We start from the raw sequence: 9694 nt of genomic DNA on the forward strand, positions 1-9694 counted from the left end.
TTGTACACCTTGTGCACACAAATTCTTATTTATAATGGGTGTACAATAAATATTGTACACCGGTAAAAAATTAAGTCAAAATGCTTAAAAGTTAAGTATATATATGTAAAAGTTATCTATTTTTAAGTGATAAATTTTTTCATTTTAGTAAAACTTATTTCTTCAAAATCACTAATAATGTATAAAATTAATAATTTAACCCTTTAAAATATTTATATATCAATTCTTTTTACTAATATAAAAGTTAATCAAAACTAGGTTAAAGTTACAAAAAAATGGTTAAAGTTATCTTGATATACAATAAATTTATTGTACACCTTGTGCGCGCAAGACCTTTTTGTTATTATCTTAAAAAAATACGGAGTACCAATTTCGTATAAGAGAAATATAAAGTTTGATTGCCAATACACAATATCACCATATAATAAACTAATTAACTTTTGTAAATTCAGTACAAAATCAAAAATTTATATACATAATTAAATAATTATAGTTTACTACATACAAAACACTAAATAATAAGCTTGAAAAATAATTTAAAACAAGATACAAGGATAATATATTATAAGTTTGAGAAATCAAACCTACGGAATATGTTTTTAATCTAATTTATTTATGCATGAATAATAATAACCCATGGGTTCAAACACTACAAGAATTTGTATCTTTAACGACAACCTAATAACGACGGGTTGAAAATCCCGTCGCAAAAGCCTTTTGCGACGGGACAAACACCCAAACAAAGACGGGAACAACCGTTGCAAATGTCTTTTTACGACGAGTTAACGACGGAATTTTCCATTAATGACGGCCCCCTTTTATGACGGGTTCGCAACAGGAGATCCCGTCGTTAATCAACGATTATTGGTCTTTAGCGACGGGATTTCCCGTCATTAATGTTACCATTTCTAGTAGTGAAACTATCCATCCAAAACATTTACAAGCTTTTTTTTTTTCATGCAAACCTCAACCAAAAGATTCCAGGATATGGAAGAAGATTTTACAAATTTGTCCTCTTCTTTTTCAAGGTATACGATGGAAAATAGGACCATGGTCTAATGTCCTTTTCTAGCTTGATAATTGGTGTTATTCCACTAATATGTTGGATGAACCATGCTAGGGATATTCCAGTAACGGAGAATTCACAATTAAATTTGCTACATGTTTATCTCATAAAGCTATCTCTTCTGTTAAATGAGAATTTGACTGGATTTTAAAAATTGTATAATTCCCCAAAGTCAGTCTATGTTTTCTTTGACAACTTTTACATAATAATCTTGAGGTTGTCTACATCGCTGGTGGACAGCGAAATAAGGACCCCATACCCACCCTAAAACAAAAAAAAACAAAAAAATGGAAAGATGGCCCACCCTTAAATAAATGTGTAAAAGTGTTGCTAACTTGTTATATACTGTAAACGATAATATAAATATTGTCATTGTTGTATATATAATGTCATTATTGTATTAAAATACTGTCACAATCACCAAAAAAAGGAAATTATGTATACAATTGTAATGAAATATAAAAAGTAAAGAGACCACTTAAATAAATGGATAAGAGTGTTGCATATTAAATGAATGGGTAAAAATATGTATACAAGTGTTATATAAGTATTTTCATCGTTTGCATAAATACTGTCATTGTTGTATTAAAATACTGTCATTATTGTACTAACTACTGTCATTGTTGCCGATACTTGATACTTAGTACTTTGTTTGACTTTTCAACTCATGAAGGGAAAATATCATTTTACCCCGGATATGGGGTAATTGCGCCGCTGTCCACAAGCGATGTAGCCTCCGTCTAATAGTCTTCCTACTAGGGACAACTTAATAGTGATTGAGGACATAGACTGTAGCAGCAATGACGGGTTTCCACTGCCAATCGGTCTATAATAGTGATTGAGGACATAGACTGTAGCAGTAGTCATTGCTAGATTTGCAACTGGCAGCTGTAGACTGCAGTAGCAGTAGCTGCTACTTGCAGAGGCAACAGTTAGCCTTGAAACAGATGGCCATGGCGCGTATCAATCAAGGTTCAGGAGGTTACCAGTCATTGCCACTAACGGGGTTGATGAACTTCATAGATGGGCTGTGGTCAAGTTGTGGTGATGAGGATCATCGTGTTCACAACCAACTACAAGGAGAGGCTTGATCCAGCCTTGATAAGGCCAGGCAGAATGGATATGCACATTCATATGTCTTATTTGACTTTTGCTGGGTTTAAGATTTTAGCTTCTAACTACCTCAACGATAGCAGCCACACATTGTTTGGTCGAATTGAAGAGCTGATAAAAGAGGTACAAATTACCCCGGCAACAGTTGCAGAGGAACTGATGAAAAGCGATGATGTCGATCAAGTGCTTCAAGGATTTTTAGAGCTGGCCAGGACCCGGAAAATTCGTAAATGCAAATTGGCATAGAAAATATCAGCAAGCAGATCAAAGATGTTTTACTACTGTATCTGAAGAATATTATAGCTTCTTTCTCTCAAGGGAGGTCTTTTAGAATCTTAATATTGTAGTTTTCTCTCGAGGGAGATTTTTAGAATTTTTATGTGATTCCTACTTAATATTCTACAATTGCTCCTTAAATTAATACTTCCTATTACTTTTGTTATTTGAATCACCATTTCCCCCCTTAGAGATCAAGAAACTCACTCAGAGGAAAACAACGGGGAAACTTAAATTCTAGATGTAATTTCCATGGTTTAGTTGTATGGAAAATTATCAGAAAGTTGAAAACTTTATATATTTACAAAAATAAATAAAAATGATTCACCACCCTGTACGACCCCTAACTCCTCCATATCCATCACCACATCTAACAAGCCCAAAACCCCACGTTAATGGAAACAACCCTTCTTCTCCAACTTTATGAATTAAACATCAAAGCAGCGGATAATCTACAAGTGCCTGGAAAACAACATCAAAGCAGCCACGCACCCTCTGATAATCTCCATCATCAACAACATCAAAGCAGCGGATAATCTACAAGTGCCTGGAAAACAAAGTTGTTGCAGGCACGAATTCGGTCGTTTGACAACACCCAAGATCACCCAACCACCCACCCTCTGATGTGACAGTCATTGGTATGTTAGGAAAATCCGCTTCAGGCTTCTGTATGTTATTGGGGCAGTCATCGATATCATGGAAGACAAGAAACAGCAAGTGGTTGCAAAATGCATATACAAGAGCAATGGCTCTCAAGGCAAGTGTAGTGACATGTCTCACATCCCTTCATAAGTGCCTTGGCTGAAGCATTTGGGTCCTGCCAGGCTGCCACACTTAGGTTGTGCTGCACTAGAAATCGCACTAGAAATCGCAGCCAATCCACTTCTTCATGGCCAAACAAGGTATGTAGATGTAAACTGTCACTTACCAAATACAACCCAATAAAGTTGCCTCTTTGCCAATTACAACATAAAATTTTCAGATTTGTAAATTACAACCTTAAACTGAACCCTCCACTTTAAATTACAACCCCGGTTCATATTCCGGTGAAATCAATCTGAATATTATGTCATTAATCTATTTAAAACCCAATTACATAATTTCCTACAAAAAAATGAATAATCTAAAATTAAAAAAGTGATCATCTTTATTTTCTGTTCATTAATATGCAGACTTATGAGGCAACTTTATTGGGTTGTATTTGACAAATTTTCCTGTTATTAGAGATTAATGTAGAAAAACATTTTGCAAATTTTTCGCATTCTCGTTTAAGTGTTCTTTGGTTATGTTCTCTTCATCTTATTTTAAGAACTTCCCGATTAAGATAAGATGAAGAGACCAAAATTATTCATACCCAATTAGACCATATGCTTCTTGTTTTCATTTACTTATTACAAAATCGCTTTTATTGCATATTAGGGAAATGAGTTTTTCATAGTTACCACCTTATAAAGTTTAAGTTTTTCCAACTTACCACTTTATAAATATATTTTTCAAGATTGCCACCTTAAATTTATCTAAACTTTTAAAATTACCACCATTTAACAGAAAAGTTAACAATTTCCGTAAGGGTGGTTAACTTTGAAAGTTTAGATAAATTTAAGTTGGTAATTTTGGAAAAAAAAAAATCAAAAACTAAACTTATAAGGGGGTATTATGAAAACAATCCTTTAGAAAATAATTGTCAATTAATTTAATTTGGTAATTCACAAATAAATTCAATGTCAGAGTTACTAATATATACTCCCTCCGTATTTATTTAAGGGATACACTTGGTCGGGCACAAATATTAAAAAAAAGAATTGAATGAAATAAAGTAATAAAACAAGTGAAGTTGGGTAGATATTTTAATAAGTAAAACAAGTGGAGATCATGTCATTTTGGGAAGGGGGGTGGGGGTGGGGGTAGGGGTAGGGTGTAGATAGATTATTAATTAGATGGTGGGGTTGATAAGTTACTAAAAATGGTAAGTGTATCTCTTAAATAAATACGGTCGGAAAAGGCAAGTGTATCCCTTAAATAAATACAGAGGGAGTAGCCATTCATACGCTGCATAACAAGCAAAATATAGAGCATTTGTTGTATGAACGTATCTTACGTTTGGTACATGAGTCAACTTAGATTGGCTCAAAGATAGTGGACATTTTCTTCTTTATTTTACAAGTGTAAAGGTTATTGTTCTGGCCCCACGGGACCCACATCTAAAATCCACAAAATTACCAAAATACTCTCAAATGATAAAATTACCAAAATACCCCCAACGACAACCTTAAAATGGACTTCCTAAGCAATCTCGGGGCCCAAATCTCAGGCTCCGGAAGGCCCAAGATTTCATACTCCTACGATTGCTCATATTTATTAAATAGTCATTCAACATTACTATAAATATGACTCACCTAATCACTACTTAGGTATTCAATCATTCCCACACTCTCTCTACTTTCTCTTTCTACAAGAAACTGAAGCGTCAGATAGGGTTTTTTTGGGAACCCCCGAGCCAGCTCAGGAATGCCCTTTTGTAGGAAAACTCAACAAACCCGGTCGAAGGAAACAGTTCACCTAGTAGAAGAAGCTTCCCCGTTACTCATTGTTTGTAATTTATTCGCAGAAATAGTTGGCGTCGTCTGTGGGGAAGCTTCGGTATTCTTTCATGTTGTTCTTTAGGCCTCTCACTAATCTATAACCCATCCGAGTCTGACCCTTGTCACGACAGCCAACCGAAAAACATTACCGAAAAAGCCGCAAGGTAGGAATGACACCCAGATTACATATTGCAGTAAAAGAGTTGATCGACCAAAATGAGTTTGGTGTAAGGTTTCAAAGAGAAATGCCGAAGCAGTTCAATACCTCAACATACAATGGGTGTAGAGGAAACCGCAAACCATACTCTAGAACCCCGTGATAGACAACAACTCATCCGGGAGGAGGTGTGAGCACGGTCGCGGTGGTGCTCGACATGTGTAGCGTGTATGAAAACCGAATATCAAATAGGTCCATCATATGCTCAAGACCCTTGCCTTCGGCCCGCCTACTGAAGTTGGGGCGCATCACAATCCTATGAAGGCCCTTATGTGAAGTCACTTTCCCCGAGGACGAAGGCTCTTCGTCCAGAGCACTCGCCCGAGGCATTATTGAAACTATGTTATTAATCAGCAGTTTATCAAATGCTCTGTTCAACCCTAGGGAACGCGACAGTAACAACGCTAAGGTCGGGTGATCAATGCCTCGTCATAATGAATAGACCCCGACGAAATTCGGAGGTAACGACGCCCATAGGGCCGACTGAAGAGTTAGAGCACCCATCGACTATTTGTACAACAGACTCCCCGATAACCCCGGTGAGCCATACGGGTGTGTGCTAGGCTCACCCAGGGGATTGGTTTTATTCTCCATATATAAACCAACCCTCCGGTCACCCCGACATATCCAAAAGAAAGACAGGTGCTTAAAACCGAAACATACCTTCGCCAAAAAAACACTTGTGTTCGCCCTCGCCTGGTCTCGAGCACCTCCTCACAATCGCCGCGTCCTCCCTTCGCCCACTCTTCGATTACCCACTTTCTCTCACTAAACTTTTGAAATGAACAAATGAGAAAGAAGAGGCTAAAGATGAAGTATATATAGAGAAAATGGACTCGCCTCGAGAAGCAAAACTACTCTAAGTCATAAACTTGGTGCGATAGCTCACCCACACATGGGGCTCATTAGCCTGTGGGGCAAAGAAGATGCAATCCCCATAATTAGAAAATATTTCAAGTCATACACACACTGTCATGCTCATCCACACATGGGATTTAGCCCTGTGGGGAAAAGGAGATATAATCTCCATACTTAGAAAATATTCTAAGTCCACATGGTGCCATGCTCACCCGCACATGCGGCTCATTAGTCATGCGGGGCAAATGAGATACAATCTCCATACTTGGAAAATATTCTAAGTCAAACACATGGTGTCATGCTCACCCACACATGGGGCTTATTAGCTCTGTGGGCAAAGGAGATATAATCTCCACACTTAGAAAATATTCTAAGTCAAGCACATGATGCCATGCTCACCCACACATGGGGCTCATTAGCCTTGTGAGGCAAAGGAGATACAATCTCCATACTTAGAAAATATTCCAAGTCAAGCACATGATGTCATGCTCACCCATACATGGGGCTCATTGGCCCTATGACGCGCCCTATGCTCGTTAAGTCAAGTAATTCCCACCTCCCCTGCATATAGTTGATCTAACTTGCATTGTCGTCTTATGTGCGCGTCGCCTATAGCGGGCAAAGTCATCGAGTAGTCCTAAGTGTTTTTGTGCTAGCTGTTGTGAGTCTATTCAAGTGTCTATTCAAGTCAAGTCCTGTTGAGTTGAGTATAGAAAAGCGTCTAAATATAAACATAGTTCTTGTCACCACCATAGCAGCATAACTGCCCGCCTTTACCAACATCTCGTAGCGGCACAAAACGAGTGTGTTCGCCCTCGCATACACAACACTTAATGAAAATAACGCAGGGCTAACATACCTCGCGTTCATCCTCCCCCGCATCATGTGACGAGGGCCACGCGCAACGAGCACAACTCGTGATCGCCCCTGCCTTGCTCTGCCCGCCTGTATTACCCACCCATGCTCGCCCTACGCGATTGGCGCGTACAACGCGCCCACATTTTAGTTCGTGTATGTCGTCGCGTTCGCGTCCATTGACATCTCATCTCACCTGCCTCACTTAACAAAGTGACGTACAACAAGGTGCTCCCCTAGCCTGCGCGCTCTTGTGCTCACCCAGCCTCGCATCGCATGAACCTGTGCCAACCATGGTGTAAAAACTCGCCCGAGTAACTAGGTTTTGGAGGATGGCGATACGAGATATCCAGAGTTGTAAAGGTGTTTTTAAAAACAGCGAGATCTCGGCCGGTTCAACCGATCCGAACGAATTTTTTCCGCATTAAACGTTATTAACCTCACATTTACTCGGTTTTTAATTCCCCATGTTTTCGACAAAAAAAAGGGAAAAAGGAAATGAATCGAGAAACTCCACTGAAATAGAGTAGAGAACTCCATTTTCAGATCTAAAACAAGAGAGGAGAGAGAAGGTAGACAAATGAATTCATTTAATTATGTCACGTTTACGGTTTAGGGGAGAGGGACTAGGGTAGGTAGTGAGTTGGACTGACATGGGGCTTCTTTTTCAAATTTCAAATTCCTACGCGACAACCGCGACACGGTCCGCGACTAACGCATCATTTCCGTTACTGAGACTCTGCGACCGTGACCGATAACGCATTTTTTTTTATCTATGGTGCCAACCCATGCCGCGTGTCCCTGAGAACGTGTCACCCCTATGCTCGCCATACGCACGCCCAGTGTAGGCTAGCGTTCTCCCTCGCCCTCTCCTAGACATCCTGTGCTAGCCAATGTGCACGCCCAGCGCGGGACCATGCTCGCCCTCGCCCTCTTCTGGGCATGTTCTGCGCACAATGCACTTGCCCAGCGCGGGGCCATGCTCGCCCTCGCCCTCTTCAGGGCATGCTTTGCGCGCAATGCACTTGCCCGACGCGGGGCCATGCTCGCCCTCGCCATCCCCTTGGCATCCCTCGCGCGCTCAGACCTCGCGTTCGCCCTCGCCCTCTCCTAAACATGCTTCGGGTACGCACTCTGTGCTCGCCCATGCGTACGCCCAGCGCGGGCTCGTGTCTGCCTTCGCCATCCCCAAGGTTTGTCGCGCACACGCTCATTACACTCACTCTCCCTCAGTTCGCCCACGCCCGCAGTTCCTCCGAAGGCCACACTCCCAGCTCGCCCCGTGTGCGTAGGTGGCTCACTCGAGACTCGCAGCTCGCCCTATGTTCCCAACTCACCTCATGTACATAGTGTGCTTACTCCGGGCACGGGGAGAGCCCAACGTGCAAGGCTCACCAAAACTCAAGCACCATTCTCCCAAAATACAAACCACATTTTCAAAACACGAACGAATCAAAATTGCCAAAAACTTCCGACAAAACCCGGACTTCTCAAAGTGTCTAACTCGCAAATTTGGCATGGGCTAATGTTTAGGCACCCAAGGGACCGACATCTAAAATCAACAAAATACGCCATACGACAGCCTCGAGATAGGCTTCCTAAGCAATCTCGGGGCCCAAATCCCAGCCTCAAGAAGGCACAAGATTTAATACCCCTACAACTGCTCATATTTACTAAACTATGCCATCCAACATTACTATAAATATGACCCACCTAATCATTACTGAGGTATTCAATCATTCCTAAACACACTCTCTCTCTCTACTTTCTCGGAAAACCTGGCAAACCCGAAGGAAAGAACGAGTTTTCTTAATTATTCTCCATAACTATTTTGATGGACATTACTATATTTACTCACTAGGTAGATAACTCACCATTAATAGAACATTAAAAAATAATTAACAAAGATGATATAGATTTCTCTACCACTATTGTCTATCAGTGGTGGGTAACTTACCCAATTGGTAGACAATTTTTTTCCTACTCTACCGTCAAAAAAAGGTCGTGTGGTTAACTACTTAGGATGTGTGATAGAGTTATAGTGTGAAATTTTGGTTCATGCTAGTGAAGTTTCTCATTATTGTACTTGATAATTTCGTATTTGAATAAATTTAAGTCACAGTCCCAAGTTGGCCATTAAAATCTTAGTTCATTAATTTGCATTGAAAATTCATTTTTCAAAAGGATTTTTTCATAATTACCACCTTATAAGTTCAGTCTTTCAAACTTACCACCTTATAATTTTTTCCCCCAAAATTACAACCCTTAATTTATCTAAACTTTTTAAATCACCACCACTTAACGGAAAACTTAACAGTTTCCATGAAGTGGTGGTGATTTTGAAAGTTTACATAAATTTAAGGTGGTAATTTTGAATTTTTATTTATTTATAAGGTGATAAGTTTGAATAATAAACTTTATAAGGTGGTAATTATGAAAAAATCCTTAGCAAAATTAGATATGTGGAAAATAAACATAGAGACATATCTAACAAGACAAAATAAACATAGAGACAAATCTAACAAGACCCCGCATGATAAGGTGGTTAAGCTCCAAATGTAGTTTGTGGTCAAACTATGAAAAAAATACCACAAATTTTGTCTAATCTCACAATTCTTCCCACCCCTACTAGCTCCGTTAATTACAAATCTTCAAGGTAAAAGGTTAGTGTGATTAGTGAAAATTTGTAGTCAAAGGTTGAAGTTTGACCCCAAAAATGCAGTGGGG

Source organism: Spinacia oleracea, chromosome 6 (genome assembly GCF_020520425.1).
Source record: "Spinacia oleracea cultivar Varoflay chromosome 6, BTI_SOV_V1, whole genome shotgun sequence".
NCBI lineage: Eukaryota > Viridiplantae > Streptophyta > Magnoliopsida > Caryophyllales > Amaranthaceae > Spinacia > Spinacia oleracea.